Source organism: Ooceraea biroi, chromosome 3 (genome assembly GCF_003672135.1).
Source record: "Ooceraea biroi isolate clonal line C1 chromosome 3, Obir_v5.4, whole genome shotgun sequence".
Taxonomy (NCBI): Eukaryota; Metazoa; Arthropoda; class Insecta; order Hymenoptera; family Formicidae; genus Ooceraea; species Ooceraea biroi.
This window is the reverse complement of record NC_039508.1, coordinates 10,026,579-10,044,940: the sequence shown is the minus strand read 5'-3', so window position 1 is coordinate 10,044,940 and position 18,362 is coordinate 10,026,579. Positions and strand designations below refer to the sequence as shown.

The following is an 18,362-nucleotide window of genomic DNA, read 5'->3' as shown; positions in this document are numbered from 1 at the left end:
AGATAGAATGTTTAATGAGTACGTACCATGAATATGGATTCAATTGTCGAAAATTTCACGATTATCTCGCGAGGAGACTCGTGCGAGAGAGGTATACGTTTGAAACGATCTGTATGACTCGTGCACTTTCGCCAATGTAGTTTGCAAGCATCGCGCGAGCCGCTGCGATTTCCAGCCATAAAGTCGGCGCTGATAGCAGCCCATCAATTCCGTAGGATGATCCGTACGGCTGCTACGAAATGCACCACCGACGGGCAGGCTCTGAGAGATATCTTTATCTGTAATCTTAAGTATGCCAGTACAATTATTCATCCCGTGGCCGACGCACTCTCGCGCCTAGCCGGCTCAATTGGCGGGGTCCGCGCCTGGTTTCAACGCGCTATAACTCGTCCCGTACTGCAATTAGGGTGCTTCTTCATACTTACCATGCCAACGAGACGAAATCTCAAGAATTAATGGATTGCATCGCGATGGTCAGTCTTGTGCGTCTTTTATTCTCCCAGCAACGGACAAAAAAGACCTGTCCAAATTATACACCGGGGACGGTATCTCTTTGACAAATTTGTGAGAAAAATTCTAAGAAAGGTCGCTTTGTCAAGTGAAAAATAACGTCTGTCGTTTCTGCTTCCATTCGTGAGAATAATCGATCGGTCTCGAGGAATCTCGATCGAGGTAAATTTTTCGTTTAAACTAAACGCGCCGATGAAATCTTTACGGAGAGAGTCGACAGCCGTATCTCTCCGTTAAGTGCGGATGGCGCGCCACGGCAAAACGCGATTTTCTAAAAAAAGATCGGATACGACTTCGGTTAAGAGGGTAGTGATATCTTCCCCATTCTATTAATACAGGCGCGTCACAATAAAAATCGCTAAATACGCGGCCTTGTTATCCCCGCGTATACCTGCGTTCGATTTTGCGACCGGAGGGAAGCGGATCTATAAAAAGCTTTATCAGGACAGCCGCATCTTCGCGGCCGACGTTAGTCGGTCGGTGGCTATCAGCTGAGTCGTTTAATTGAAAAAACGGTGACGTCTCGCCGTCCAAACGCGCCGACCGCGATTGCGAGCTCGACGTGCAATTTCGCGAGTGTAACGCGCCAGATAACGAAAGAATGCACTTTTTTATTGCCGCCGCGGAAGGTCGCGCGATGCACCAGCTATCTGCCTTCCCGCACTCGTAACCTCCCGTGATACGAGCGAAAAGCTTAACGAGATCTCTCGCATCTTGCGAGTACGCGTGTCCGATAAAACGCTTACTTTACCGGCGAATAGTACGTAAAATTGTACGTATCGCCGCGGCGCACGTAACGTCGGATATATTAATCGCGCGCTGCCGCACTCTTCCCATATCGCACGGGTCTATTTTTCGTGACGTTCCACCGCTCTTACGCCCGTGCACCGATCAGATAAGAGAATTAATTAAGCGCATTACAATTTTTACCGGGGCGGGGACAAATAAACATCCGTTCTATGTAGTTATTATATTTCCGCTCATGCGCTAGTCGCGCGTACACGGCACAGCTGTGAATCACTCGGGCTTTATTTGTTACTTGAAACGAGCGGTAGAAAAGCCGCGTGAGCGCGGAAGCCCGTGGTAGTAGACGTCGGGGCGATGCAGCATTAATCACGTTGGATTAAGTGCAATTATTAATTTCTTCTTCGTAACGGCCGTGCGAGAGGTACTACGCGCGCGGCGCTATCATCGCATCTCAGGATTGATCGACTAATTCTTTGGCCGACTCCACGTGCACACATGATCATTGAACGTGACGTAAAGCCCCGGCAGTAATAACGTATATAATATTACAATTGCATTAATCAAAGTCCGTTCGTTCTCGTTGGAACCACTTCATCGCGGTTGGATAATAATGGTGGTCGTTGAAGCGTCCTTTTTACGTAAAATCTCAATTTACGGCGTTGCAACGAGTTTCATTCTAAACATTTAGTAATACAGAACTATTTACATCATTATCGTGATGCATAAATAAACACGTGGAATCAGACGTTATCTGATTCGATTGCCGCACGTTTCAATAACGGTATTCCGATATCCGGCGAATAAATTCGGTCGATTAAAATTTTAATGAAACCACCCCGGTCGAGACGATACGTTTTCGTTGCCTGCCCCATTAATTGGATTAATCGATCACCCTCGCGTTTTAATCGCCTCCTTGGAATCAAGCGCGACGACTTTTGCGCACTAAACTTTAATTAACCGCCGCGTGATCGATAACAGATTAGAAAAGACACGCACGGCGGATTGCTCCACTCGCTCTACTAAAAATAACTCCCGCGATTTCATATTCGCGGCTCGATCTCGATCGCGGAATTCGCTCGCCGTAGCGAGTTTCTAATTAATTCTCGCGCTATAAAGGACGCCAAATAAACGCGTCCCGCGCCTATTTCGCTGTTCACTGCTCGCTCGCTCACCCTGCACCTGCACTGGTCGACTAACATTTTTCGTGATCTTCATCACTCGAGACTCGAAATGCAGTCCACCTTGAAGGTGGACTAACCGTGGAGGTACGCGCGTCGCCCCATGAAAATGCAAATTGTATATCCCCTCTAACGACTCGCGCCCTTGGACACTATTTTATGGTGATTGGATGAGTCTTAAAACGCGGCGCGTACTTACGGGGCGGATTTAGTGTTTCACTTGCTACCACCGTAACCCCCGGTCCCTCTGTGTGTGTCTCTCTCTTATAATCGGCCTGTGCTTACCTGAAACATAAAGAAACACGACGGCATTAGGCACGCCCGAGCGATAGCGTCGTGGAAAGGTTGCTTCTACGAGAGATATCCAAGTGATCGACTTTACGGGGAAATGGCCGCTTTGCCAGATCGCCTGTAAAATACCCGAGTTACGGTCGGAAAGTCCACGAAAGTCCAAGGACCGGCAACAAAAGAATCGATCCGGTATATCTCTCAATTTAGTGATGCTATGAAAGTGAAACAGTGATAAGCCGGGAGTAGCTCGGCGAGGTGCGTTAACCGAAAGTAGCTGAAGCTGGATGGAAAATTTGCACTTTCGGTCTGTGTCGGTGTGTGAATCACGTAACAGTACATCATACTTTGTACTCTCCGTAAGACAATAGAAACTTGAGCCGGCTGTACCAGGCTCTCTCTTCTCGGAGCTACAAGCATAATACGATCGCGAAGATAGTTTCTCTTCTTCGTGTCCTTCATACGATAAATTTAGCATCATGAGTTGCGTATGTGCCATCCATCATTACTGTTATACACCGCGCATCGGATTACAAAAGTCCCTCCTATGTATGTATAGCGCATTATCGAAGCATGGAAAATATCGGTATTGTTTTATTTTCCACGCAGATCTTTGTTTACGATCATAATGCATTGAGATTTCGTCCTTGCAATAGAGGATCAGTGTGACATGTTGTATCGTGGCATGCAAAACAAGCTGACGTGCTGTATACAATGTACGTTTGACATTGAATAATAAATTGCAAAAATGAAAAATAAAATAAATCGCATCAGGGCAACAAAAAAATGTCGCGATAATTTAAATACTTAAAGTATCGTATCAACTTAGCAAATAACTCGCAAATTCTGTCAATAAGCTTCTTGCGATGCAACGATAAATGATTCTTACCGGTAAAAATAACACTCCACAAAAATGATTTGACGTTGCGGAAACGACGTACTTTATAACGACAAAGAGAGGATTTTAGCATTACCGATGCTCATTAACGAGTAACGCCAAAGTGTTTTCGTTCTTGTAATTAATGCCCCTGGACACGGTGTGTGTGCCAATAAAACATGACGAATGCCCGACGACGAATGGAGAATGCAATGTTTTACGAGCAGTACACCATCGGTGGACCACGCGCGCGTCGGTGGCTTTTACGCGTCCCATAAACCGGTACATCTGCATCTCGCCGATGTGAGATTTCGCGCAATCGCTTTAATCTCGCGGGGCGTTCGCCAAACGGAGCCGCGATCGAATCCAAGCAACTCTCGAATTGCTCTTATGTTCCTTAGGCGATCGTAAAATCGTAACCGGGCATTATCGCGGTAGTAATCTTCGCGAAAATCGCAGATAGCAGGAGTTTTCGTGAATATTCGGAAAAGTGGAAGCTGTTCTAGCTAGAATTATTTACTCGCGTGCACTGTTCACTTCCTGCAGTACAACGCATTACAATTAATTATCTAACTTACTGTCGCCTGTTCGCAGCCTCTTCCTCGGCGCATATCATTTGCATAAATAATACGCTAAACCATTTTCGCGCCGTATCCGGCGGCTTCTCTCTCCCTTGTTAACCCCGACTTCTAGCTCGCATTCTTCTTCTCGTTGTACGTATATATACGCATATATACTCCACTCGACTCATCTACGTGCCGTTATCTCGACGTTTCGTAAATTTCGCGGATCCGCCGGTTCGACGCTGTCGAGCCGCTCGTTTCCTTATTACCAGCCGCAGGTGCAATCAGCGATGGCGACGATTCTCCGTTAGGATGAGAAGAAACGGAGAGAAACAAAAAGAGAAGGATAAGAATGTACGTAGAGGCGGATAAAGTGGATGATACGGCTCGATCGGCCCTCTGAAATAATGAGTGGTCTCGGCTCGTTAATGCGGAACGGAAACGAAATCGATATCGTCACACGGATCGATCGAAAGATATTAGCAAAGTTTTCCTCGCGATCAGTACACTTTCGTGAATACACTAAAAGATTCTTCGAGAGCAGTATCATCGTGAAAAAGTAAAATCCGAGTTTGAGTCGCTCTTTATAGAAGCGAAATGAGAAAAGTTGCTCGGAAGGAGCTCGCGTTTCCGCGTGGCGGACTTCTCAACTTCCGCCGGGGTAAGAAACGCTCCTTGCATTTTTCAATTAATCACAAAACATCCCGGTGGAACGCGGAGAACGACCCGTGAAATCTCCCTCGCAGAATCTATCGGACGCGCGATCGTCGACACACTTTCGTGCTCGCGCGTCTCGCGATTTAGTTGCTAAACCGGTCGAAGGTGCGGTGCAGAAGCCGCAAATTAACGTTATTCACGCACCCGGTACAACGCGACGCGCCGGCCCGGCCGCAAAGCTGCATCGTCACGAGACTCGATGAATTTTATTAGGCTCGTTCGTCTCGCAGCAACTTTATCGTACGCGCTCGCCTCAAGGCTGCGCGTAGACAAGTTGGTTCTCGTCGGCGTTGCTCGATTAATCGGTTTATTTCGTTTCTTTTTGGATTTGTTTGCCATCGGCCAGCGCCGCTGACGATGGTTCCGTCTTGGGAGAATTGTAGAATTATAAAGATAGAAATGCTATAAATAACGTGGAAATAGAAATAAACGAGAGATGCAAGCAGCGATATAGTCTATTAATAAAGATACTCGCTCAATTAGTGCGTTGTGCGGTCTGCCGTCGAGCGCAGATGATTTATAAAGTTAGCGTAATCCACGGTCGCGCAAAAAGCGACCGCCACGAAGGAAAGATTGCCATTAAAGCTTATTCCAGAAACGTTCCTTACGCACGTAAGATGAATATTTTTTTCTAAATGGAGTCACAAGTGTGTCCTCGTGCACCGCGTTTTACACGTCGATGTCAAGGCGAGAAATTGAAATGGAACTGGGAATAAAAAAATTGAGAGACTGCCACAGTCCATCGGTGCATTCTTGTGAAACGAAAGACGGATCCAGATGCGATTTAGCGCGTGTACCGCTTCGTTGTAACACCACTAGGTGGCAATCCACTACGGTGCAGCGATGCGTTCATATGCATCAGACAAACTGAACGTGTCAGCAGGCAATCTGCGCTGCACGTTCCCAAGAGTACGGGAACGAGTTTGTTTTTGATCGCGATTTATTTGCGCACGTGGAACTTTTGTTGGACATTCGCGACATTTCGTATGATATCGGACACATCGATGCGCATCAAACATAGATGCAGAAATCGATCGCACACATACGTCGACCATTCCGGTTGAAAAATTTATTTACCTACGAGATTAGTGTATCGCGAGCCACTGGTCAAATCAATAAAGTTTAAACTCGAAATGCCGTCCTCTGGACGTAGTTTGAAAATGATTATTTAGATGTGATGTTAAACTGTCGATTACAAGATACAAAGATATTGCCAAATACACAGTCTTATTGTGATCGTATCTCATCATAATTTCATGGACTTTGTAATTTTGCTCTTACGCAGCGATTTTCGAATGTTATCTTCTTGGTAAATGTTACTTTGGGCGGGGAGATTAAAGCATTCTAGCATTCTGTTACGCTTCCAAATATGCCTGTTATCTCGTCATTATCTGACGGACTTGGTTTCTATAGGCACCTACCTTCGAGCCAATTACCGCGCATTATCTCACCATTACGCTACATTATCCCGGAATATTAATAAACCGATATCCTCATCATGTTCCTGATACTTTCGATCGGGATGCTGCAGTTTTTGCGAGAGATGCGATTTGCCGATACCGCCACGACAATGGCGTGAAATTCAAAAGTCGGCGGAGGTGGCGGTAAAGAAGAGGAAAGGAAAGAGAGAGATGTCGAAGACTCCGTGTACGTGTGGATGGCAGCGCAATCAACGGGGTGTGTGTATACCCATCCGCGAAACTCGGATCCTCATATGCATACCCGTCTCGCGCCATAATAAATCCGACAATTTGCATGAACGCCCGCGTATGAACACTGGGCGCCACATAGAAAGCGAACTCCGCGTCATTTTCAGGGGAATTACAAGTCCTGTCGGCGCGAGAAATTATACGAGGGCACAGGATAGATATCCCCCGCGATACCAGCATCGAATCATGCTTCTCTTCGTTTGTCGCCCTCGCTTTTATACCTACGCTTCTCGTCTTCGAGTTGTTCGTTTTGTCTTAGCACGGCGTTCCTTCCTACGCGTTCTTTTGACATTTTTGACAAGAAGGAGAGCGCCTTTCAGATAATTATATTACTCGGATAGGTCAACGAGAGCAAGTTGCAAAACTTTAATGTGGCAGTTCCGCTGTATCGGGCAGAACACACTATTATATCACAGACGATATTATTTTTAGTGTCACCGTGTCGGACAACATTCGCAGCAAATAAATCTGTACCATGGTATCCAACAACATCGGTAAATTACTAATCCATCGTTATCTGATCGTGAATTAATCTTTCGTCTCACTTTCTTCACGCATTGGAAGACGTGGATTATTCAGCGTGAAACACGCGGCATGCTTTTAATTGTCTCGATATCGCTTATATTTCTCGCATTGTGTAATAACGTTAACCACCCGCTGTACCGTAAAATCACGCTCATGTTACGATAGACATTGCACAGCTCACACAAAGAACAATTTATTCAACAAAATTTTAACAAAGTTTCTTCCTTGTTCTAAGGAAAATTGTGACTAATAAAAAGTACATGGAACGTGTATACGCGTATAACCGCACCGAATGAAATGACTTTTCGCGCGATACAACTGCATTCCCACGAACACAGTCGAAATATCCTGTTTCACCCATTGTCTTGGCCTTTACTGGAAGGACGGAGCATTCTCAGGTGCAAACGCACCTTCGTTCCGCGAAGAATACGCATTTGAACTTTCTAAACTGCAATTTGTCTCGATCGTCCCGATACCCCAGAGAGTTTCGCGCGCGCTTGTTCTTTTGTCAACGACTTTACGGCTTAGAAGATATTAAAGAGACGCCGCGCGATAATTACCCTATGGTGAAATCGAGAAAGCCCTCCTTCTCGTGTGTGCCTGTGATCAAACATTCAGTGCAGCATCGTTCAAGTGACTTTTAAGCAATTTAATATCGACTGACATTGTACAATGATACGATTCATCATAAACTTTAATATCCTTTGATTGGCTGAAAATGCCGTAGAGTTTTATGTATTCTCGTAAGAGATACTCTGAAAGACCCCGACCGCGATCGAAAATTACGAGCGATTTTGATCAAGCCTGTCATTGGTGCCACCGTTGGCATTATGATGTTTCCCATGTACTCGCAAAGCGATCGTCGAAAATAAACTGTGCACAGGGGGTGAGGGTGGCAGCTTATAACCAAGGACTACTTAGTGGTGACCAAAGGCACGTTTCTCGCAAGACAAACAAGCTGACTCGACGGGACCAACGCAATCGCCGTGTGCCGCGCGTTTATATTGTGATCTATTATAAGCCCGCGGGTCTCCACAAATAAATCCTGACGCGCGCATTGCACCGACGACGTACCGTATGCGTTTTACGCCGAATCCGCGAATTACGCAGCTGGACGAGACTGTCGGTCTGCGTCGGTCGGGTTGAACGACTGCTCGCCATTGTACTTTTATCGTCTATCAGGGCGAGGCAAGCTGTGCAGAAATCCTATGTTAAAATGTACGCTGCACGTTTCACAACATTCTCCATTAATTTAATTTTCCGTGAAAGTTTAGAATTTTTGGTCTGACTTTCGTTTCCAGTTGCCTTTATGTAAATTACTCGAGTTGTGCAGCACGATAAAAATACATGACTCGAACTTAATGTATTCTGATAAAATAATTATCCCAGTAACAATCACAGTTATAACGGTATTAAACAGTACTTGTAGAGTACATGTACGTCAAACAGAAAGTTTATCGTCAGTGTTTATTGAAATAGAGAAGCAGGTACGGCTTGTATTGAAGCTCCAGCCAAAGTACTGTTTCGCGAAACGTCATTAATAACTTTTGTACAATAGCGATGCGACGCAGATTGCACTCGCGTATGCTGCAGAAATTCCGCATTAATCCGACGGACCGAGAATTCATTTTAAAATGAAAACAAATGAAACACATTTCAACTTTATTTTCGTAGACGTCAACATTTGAAATTCGTAGTATCGCAGAAAAATGCGAGAGAAAAGGGAGATACAGGCTTTTTATAGAAGATATTTATAGAAATTATTTTGGAAACTTATTTCGTTTAATCTCCTCTGATTACTCTCTCTCTCTCTCTCTCTCTCTCTCTATCTTCCCTAAATGGCAGTTGGAATTGAAGAGACGAATTTATTTTATTGGCGGAGATTGCTTCCTCGCTTTTGTGGCCAGGCAAAAGGAACACAGGATAACAATTGTATTTTAGTCGAGCAGGTACGAGTCGTGCAGGGATTAGTACACGGTAGTTTCAGCTGCCAAGCATTTCTGTCGCTTTAGCTGTATTCTACGAGGTAATCCTTTTGATTCTCCGTGGAAGTAAAACTTGGAATGGCTACGATTTCGCCGAAAGGCAGCTTCAACAAGCCGCACGGTATATTTCCACACAAGGAAAGACGCTGGCTGGTTCTCGTTCCCGCGGGATATTTTAGGATGCCGAAGAGAAGCTACAGGTGAAGTGTAAAACCCAAACTTTAGTGCACGCCGCACATATGAAATTGAGCAGTTACATAACACACGAACATGCAACATGTGATGGAAACAAATAAAAAATATTATTTATACAGACACTGGTGTTCATTAATATTCAGCAAATTTATTAGTACGCTGTCTCGAATCATTCAAGACTGTTACGTTGAATTTAGCAATTTTATTCATTACATGCATAAATATTCAGGTTGTTTTTTTTTAATGTGATGTTTTCACCGTTAACTAATTTTTTAATGAAGTTCGAAATTTTTTAATAACGGCAGTACGCTATATATATTATATTCCACGGCTCTGGTGGTCCTTTCTGGTGGTTTGTACTGAACGATGTTGCATTACGAAACAGTTCTATTGTTTCGAGGAAGCACACTTTTCATCACGACAACCCTCAATTATCGCAGCCTCGCGATACTTTCTGGGTCGATTGAAATCCACGATTTATCGAGCGTGATAATTGCTTGCAAAATACTTAGCCTTTCACTGGTCGCTGCAACGAAATCTTTGCTGGCGATCGAGAGAACAACTCAATAGAGAACTTTTTATCATTAACACGTCACTTTGTTTGTCCGGAACTAATTGTAATGATTATCCTTCACTCATCGCACTTACGATCAATCGCCGAAATAAATGGCTACGGGATCGTCAGTGGAACAACGTACGCGATTTTTTTCTCATTCATTAATCTGATTGACGTAAGAACGTGTCATACACGGAGCGGTACAGAGCAGTCAGCCGATAGTTTTCAATTAAACGAAAACCAGCTGAAGCTTTTGTTGAAACGGCTCCTATCGCGGAAACCAGTCAGCCATTGTCAAAGAATAATTAAATCCGATATGTTACGCAATCCCATCGGACTGAAATCTTGTTCGGTTTGAATTGATTTAATTATTCTCGCAGAAAAAACCGAACGAAAAATCCCTATAAAAAAATAAGAATACTTTGCATACAATCGTGGTATGCATTTTATAGTCATTAATTTTAATCAACTTTCTTGAACAACATGATAAATAGAGATTTTACTTGCTGTATATGTATAAATTCTCTTGTATGCTATAGTATATATTTTCAAAGCATGATGCTGTCGTGACATGCGTCATGCCGTTTAACGCTAGTTTTACGACGCGTAAAGACATCTCTTCGCGTATGGGTGCGCTTCAACCGGTCATTCGAGATGTTGCTTTTCACCGACTGTTGTTTCAGTAGCGAACAAAATTTCCATTCGATCGTTCTTGGAAATCGCAAAGAAAACATGAGCCGGCTTTACGAGCTACCGGAATGATGCTGAATTGCTTTGAAGCAGGTGGCATCTGACAATCAGATCGCGTTCAAAATATTTTTGATGGCTGTAAAATTATGGCGAACGAGATAACGTTCGATTCGATTCGATACGTCAATTCGGATACGTCAATTCGATACGTCAATTCAGGAATTAATACCACGTATTTATCACGAAACAGCTGCACTAACTCCAATTAAAGATGCATGCGTCGCACAAGTACGATGAATAACGCAAACGTTGAAAAACGGAAATGAAATGTCTATGCAAAATTTTCCATGTCATTGGAAAATACATCCAGAGAGCCGGAAGTCCAAAAACAGAAATGTCTAGTTTATGCAATTTCACGAACATTACATAGCCGTGATAGACGGCGGATATAAATGAATGATTGTCTGGAACGAAGCGCGAATCCGGCTCTAATAGATTTCGCGCCATCGTATCATTATCATCTGACATGTGGGAACGAGTTTTATTACGGTTGCCGACGCGGGTGTCACTATTGCGCCGATGCGCATCTATTATAGCTGATAATTCGCGAAAATTAATTATCACATGCGACGAAGTAATGTATTTTCATGTCTGTCATAACGGTGAATTTGCTTGTCCATCTTTTGATATTTAATTTGTTATTAAATTATTCTTGCGTCAATCGTATCAGGCTGCGTATGTTGCTACCGCATGAGAGAATAAGGATGAAATGTACATCGACGGTGTAAGGTATCACGCAAACAGTCTTTACATAACAATTACTTAGAAATGCAGCTTATTATATATGCAGTAAATATAATAGGAAACTACACATTTAAATGATAAAACAACAGAACGCCTACCTGCAATTTTCCGTTCGCGCATTCGCCGCCATAGCGCTTCCGCCTTGCGCATCGGCCAGTTTTCCACTTTCGCGCTGAAGCTACGGAAGAATTTGTACTCTTTGAAGTGCGACATTCTTCTGCCACTGGTGTTTCCGGTCTCGTCGATATTACCAGAACTCGGAGTACCAGCTCGACAATCTTCGCTTGACATATCTGGCATTAAAAAATGATTCGCGTTTCCGCTTCACGAATATATAACGTTGAATTGTAGCAACCGAGCGAGTAACTCTCCCAAATCTGAGCCGTCCGATATATTTCTTCTTCTTCTTGCACAGACATACTGCGTCATTATCAGAATTCTGTTTAGTATTTCCATCGTAAAAAATATATTTTCTTTGGTTAATTTATTTTATTAGATAAATATATTCATTTTTTTTCGGTGCAGATTATGTCTCAAAATAGTTTGCACTTTGTAATATTTTATATATACGATGAAAAATATCCTTTCCCATTTTCTTTCAATTCTGGAACGGAAGAGAGTACGTTCTCACGCACAGGATGAGAAAACCAAGAACTACTTGTATTTACTTCACTCCGAACCGTGCCACTTGTTGCCACCGACTGTTCGTTCTCGGAAGACGATTGTTTGCTATATCACACCGTCGATCCGAATCCCTTCCGGAAGTCAGCAAGACGATAAGCGAACATAACCAGGTTCGCTCACAGAACTCCTGCAGTACGATGCTTTCCTTCCGCGATTCTTTTCTCTGCAGACCAATAAGAACGTTCTTTTTCGATTTCCGTCGGAAAATAACATTTTCCGATGAATCAAATTGACTCTAATTAAATCTTTCGTTTAGAGCCATTTACTTTAAAAGTTCTCCTCAATTTTTCTCTTAGCTTGATTTCTCTCTTCTCTCTCCATTCTTTTGTCAGAACAATTTTCTTATTTCTTTTTTCCGCAAAAGATATTTTTAGTCATGACCACTTTATGATCATTTGTGTCAAGAAATAAAAACGGTTTATACGATTAATTTGAAACTGTTCTTTGAAGCGCAGTTATATTTCGTCTCATATTTTTTATTTTTCCTGGAGTTGAATAATTCATATTCTGCGTTGAAAAAAAACGATTATAGGAGAAAGATTTGATAATTTTTTCTGAACATATAATCCTCTTTTAAATTTCTATAAGAAAAGTATCGCAAGTTGTAAATTTCCTTTATAACGCATATTTACGCTACACAAAATCGATTGAGAAAATCATTATGGAAAAACATGCAGTAGACAGTTATCATGGAAGTCTCATACGCAAAGCAACTGAAGAGAATCTAATGGAATATTGAGAGTTGAAGCTTAAAATATCTCCTCCTCTTTGACAGGTGAATCGATAAGGTAAGATGAATATGAACGAGCATTGCCAGACATTGACTCCCGACATGTATTGATCTCATCTGTCGAAGTAGACAGCGAAACATGTGGAAGCCATATCGAATCCCGACATATACAACAGGTGAAAGATGCGATAGGACTCGAAAAGTTACGAGTAATGGAAAAAGTCGAAAAATCATACAAACCGAAAAATATGTCAGAACAAAATTCACTCGTGAGTGCAAGTCATTAAATGACAAATCTACTTTTGGATACAATTATTACGTTGTGCGCGGTAAAAGTTTTCCCCGCGATCGTCTAACGATCAATAAATTTTCGTCATTATTAGGAAGCCGAAGAAAGCGACGTATCGAGGAGAAAGGTGTGCCATCACCATGGGTGAAAACGCTGTTTCCCTTCTTAAGCTTTCGATACTACCGCGATTCCACCAGTACGCAGATCCTAATTTACGAAATTCCAGGTTTGCGTAAAAAATAATCGGGAAACTCGTTTCTAATCAGAGAGAAAGCTGTTCTAAGCAACAACTGTCGCGACAACTGTCGTGTCTGTTCCATTTAACCTGCGCATCTTCAATCTTAATTTGACACACATACATGGAGGAATCTACGTGGAAATCGGTGAAACTTATTGCAAAATTAATTGCAAAACTAAACTTATTTGACAATATTTGACAATTTTTCAAGTTTTTGTTTAATTTTTTTGCTCTAAACAAATCACATTGTTTTCAAAGATCGACGAGATTAATTCCGCGCCGCTGGAAATTTACTATTCACTTCTGCGCTACTCAAGAGCTTCACACTTGACATTATTTGCAATTTATTATCTCTTCCACTCTTCCCCTAAACAAGCTTAACTTCCAACTCGCTTTCATCTAGTTCTCTCACGTTTCCTCGAATTATTTATCCTCTGCTCCATAATTCAATCTTTTGCTCTTGCAACTTTTAATATTTTCTTTCACCTTCAAACATTTGCGCGGGCGAATAAAAATGAATCGAGTTATCTTCGTATAAAATCAAATTTCAAGTTTCGTTAACGAGCTTTCTCGCGCTGCTACGAACTCGATGACGATACGATCGATATGTTTCTTCAAAGTCATCGCGCGCCATACGCTGCGGCAAATTAATCAGCACTCCTTAAGGCGGTCCGTCGGCACCTTCCGCGTTCGCGAAGAAAAGACTAAACGGGCCCCGGTTGCAGAGAAAGCCGCGAAACCGTGAATAGATGAAAATGCAGCGAGCATATGCGCGCACAAAAGCCGCCTCTCTTCAAGGTTACTCAGCACCTCTTCAGGCGCACGACGATGGAAAGATTTATTGCGCAAGACGCGGCGGTGTGTACATTGTCGAAGGAAAGCGGTAATCACGATGCTTAACGAGCGATTTGTGGCACTTTGCAGTGACGACACCTCACCGTAACAGGTTGCGATGGTCTCGTAAACGTCTTCCGAACTCGTTGCATGTGCTCTTGTTCGCATCCGACGTGACCGCGATGCATCGGATACATCTGAGGATGCATCTGATTGTGAGAATGCGTCTGGAAACCGTCCGTCATCTGTTGCACTACAAATCGCGAGTATCTTCTACTGAATCACGTGATTACGTCAACGTGCTGTTACGAGAATCATTTACAGTTACGCCGCTAAGCCGTTACGTGTGTCTTCATCGGGAGACTTTCGTGCATTCGTGCAAAACAAATGTCAACTAGATATTCCTAATGTTTGACGCTTAAAAACGCCTAAAGTACATTTTCATCAAATTTTTCAGATTTTTAGCGACTCGAATGGTTGTTTATCGGTTTTGGGATTTTCGCGCCATTCGAGCTGCTGCGTTGCGTTAGTGGAGTAAAGTAATCTTCGTCCGCAATTTAACGATAAGCGTATATTTATTAATAAATGGAAAAATATAGCGTGACCTTTCGCGGTTCGTAGCATCTAAAGTCTAAACAGAGCAGCACGGCGGAGATTGCAGTTTTTAAACCACTGAAAACTACGAGATGCACCGTAAAATACTAATAATAATTTTGAATTACAACGTAAACAAAATTATCTTACAAACTTAATATACACAAAATATATTATTTAAGAGTAATAAAACTTGCACAAAGCAGACGATATAAACAAATCGTTATCGTTTCACTAAAACTCCGTTTCTCGATACTCGATATTGATATCGGAATCAAAAGTCATATTTAAATAAAAAAATGATGAAAGTACCACGTCCACGTATGAGTTTTGCCAGCCACGCTGCGGTTAGGTCGAACCACTCGCGATTGCGGCTGCTACAAAATCTACACGCATCAAATTATTTATCCAACAGATAGATAAATTGCTGCTAGATAAGACTAGAGTCTTTTTTCTCGACAGTTTGTCAACGAAGGTCAACAATGACCAACCACACGAGAGGGAAACCGACGCCTTTCTCCTGGTATGACGTGCGAGCCAACCGAGCTCGCTTAATAGCGAGATTAAATACTTTCAGCGAATAATAAGGGAGCTATCTCTTCATACAATCGAATGCCTCGGGTATCGATCTTAATTCGGTATTGTTACGAAACGTCATGTAATCATTGGCCAATGTGGAAGAGCCAATCGTCTTGAATAGATGGAAAGCTTGATATTGGTTGTTTACATTTATTTGCCATATTAGAAGCGATGAAAATGATTCAGACAAGTGCCATCTAATGGCCAATCAAGACGAACATTATGATTATAATTAACGTGCGTTTTGTAGTCTTTTATAGCACTGACTACAGTAATAAAGTTTAGATAATTGATATACGACTAATGCTACAGTGTTACATAAGGAGAAAGTCATTTTTGCTCGACTATACGTGCAGATGAAAGAGTGCGACAAAATATAAGACCGGGGGTTTTAACTGTTGCACCCATATATTTAAGTGAGAGAGTGAGAGAGAACATCGACATCCTCCAAGCTATCGTACTTTCACGTCTCGTTTCACAAAATTGTATAAATTTCATGAAACGCGAGACGGAAAGCGACGATACTTGTCGCCGTGAATAATTGCGGCAAAATGGCGAACGCGCAAATGGAGCGCGACTGCCGTGTTATCAACGACGCCGGCGAATTTCGCGAATTCCGCCTGTCAATAAAGTCCTTGTCACATGTCCGCTTCGACAGACATTTCATGCTAGGGATTGCCTCATATTTTTAGCGCCGGAACTTTTATCGGATGAAAATAGTATGAGACGTGCAAAGTTACGACGGCCACATATCGTCAGCTAATTTGCTTTTTAAGATAGCTGATAAAGAATCCGTGGATTCCGCTATTCAAACCGAACCTCACGTTTTCATGATTAAACGGTATGGAAGATGCGCATGTCTTGGCAAGAACCTGGATAATACCGACTACATTCGGAATATACCAAAGACGCACTAGGAATCTGTTCTCCATAAATATCAATTTGTTAGAGCTGAATTTCTGATGTTTTAATTAGCTCTTTGTCAAAATTGTAAGAAAATGTCGATTATTTCGAATAATACTATTAATATGAAGGAAATTTAAAAAATTGTAACAATTTATTAAAATTCCTATATATCACCCATTTTTCTCATAACAATAATAATTTGATAATTTAATGTCTTGTTAGCTGTCTTTACAAAATAATAAATCCGTAAGGCAAAAGATGAACGTATTATAGAGAGGAGATTATGTCATGATTCAATTCAAGACAAGGAAAACTTGGTCACTGACATTTGCAAACGTTTTTAAACATGGCCGCAGGTTACTAATGCGTTACAACATGCTGATGGCTGACGGATACCAAACGCCGTTGAAAAACGCGAGTGTGACGGACTGGCGTCCGAAAATTATAAAACACTTTTCCAAGAAGAAACAGCTGTGCTGCAAGACATCGTTTTGCCCTCTTAACAGTCTCTTTTATTCTTTTTCTCTGGAAAAAGTAAGGTCTATATAAAGCGCGCGTAAACATTCTCTGATAATGACGTATAGAAGGGAATTTAGAGATGCTCATCTCGTCTTACGAAACAACACATCTCAAACACCTCCTTTACAATCATTTCCTGTACACCTGAACATTTTTTATTCCAATAAAATCCTGAAGAAAACTGCAAAGATACACGAATCCTCTCAGGGATCGTATCCCTGCGAATCTAAAATCAGAGACTCGATGCTGTCGCTGCATGTCGAAAAATAATAAATAATGTTCGAAAAATGATAAAAGAAGCCTTAAAATTCTCCTATAATCGTTCAAACGGATCGGCGCTCCGGTCGATCGAAGGACCCGTTTGAGACGTGTATCGCGCGGTCAGTTACACGCAATTACTCGTATGTACCTTTGTGGCTCGTGATCGATTAATGAAGCGTGCGCACGATGACAGGGCACGGAACGCGAGCCGCGTGACAGCGCGCGAGAGCCGTGCGCGCGCGAGTCGCGTGGAAAGCCGCTTCGTAAACTGCGGCCCAACGCCACGGCACCCGTGATAGCGACGACTGGCGACGACTTCCACCGGGGGACGGAACGAAAGCCACCGACGACGGCGACGGCGGCGGCGGCGCCGCGGCGCAAGCGTCCCGTGCGTCCCGCTCTTTTCCACGCGTTTTTCTGCACGCCAATCAAATCATCCACGTCCAATCAAATCATCCACCTGTTCACCGATGCGCGCTCGATATGTTTCACATGCAACGCCTCTGCACTGTCTATCATCCAATCTGATTAATTCGTAATCCGCGAGACCAATTTCGGAGATGGCGCGTGCTGCAGACACGCAGCAGATGAATTTAGGGTACTTTGAGAAGAAAAATATTCCCTTTTTCCGATTCCAATATCAACTATCTATCTATGTATCCGTCCAAGCAACTATCTATCTAATCCAATCATCCTATCGAGAGAATCAAGTTTTTTCGTTGACCGTTGAGGAAAATATGGCGTAAACTTTTATTTTTACACCGGATAATAAATAGATTCCCTCTCGCGACGTCATGCGGGGAAGTAATTTTCTAGTTCAAGGCGGCAGAGGTATCGCTGATTTTCCACTCTGTCGCGAGTCATCACGGAATCGTTTCTTTACATCCACCATATTTCTACCGCGAGATTTATTCGATTAGCGCCACGCCGATTAGATTGCCGCGAGCGAGAAGGAGAGTGCATCACCGGCGCATCCGTAGAATGCATTCTAGCCTTGGGCGCGCCTATACCGGAAATCGTAATCACGTCGCGCCACGAGACCGCGTAGCGAGAAAGCAATTAGTCCACGTCGATAATTAATTAAACTTTCGCGATCGAATTCGACACAATATAACCGCGTGCACTCTAGATAGGAAGTTGATAGAACTTTCATATAGAGCAGGATAGCAGATAAGCTTGGAAGCTGAATCTCTCGACATCTATCATTATTTTTACATTGTTGCACACAAGTTAATTAAACTTTCCTTTTTCCTTTATATCTCACGTGTTTCTCATGTTCTATACATTACGTGTATATATCGCTGTTTAATAATAATACAATATAATCAATATCAATCCAGGATAACACACCAGAATAACCAACACACTTTGACCAATATACTAC

At 42.6% G+C, this 18,362-nt stretch overlaps 1 protein-coding gene and 1 pseudogene across 2 annotated transcripts in view; both read right to left on the bottom strand.

Moving 5' to 3' along the window:
• LOC105276868 (rho GTPase-activating protein 7) overlaps positions 1 to 18,362 on the bottom strand; it is a 163,422-nt gene that overhangs the window by 82,572 nt on the left and 62,488 nt on the right. The window lies entirely within an intron of this gene.
• On the bottom strand, positions 5,200 to 17,304 carry LOC105276867 (annotated as a pseudogene).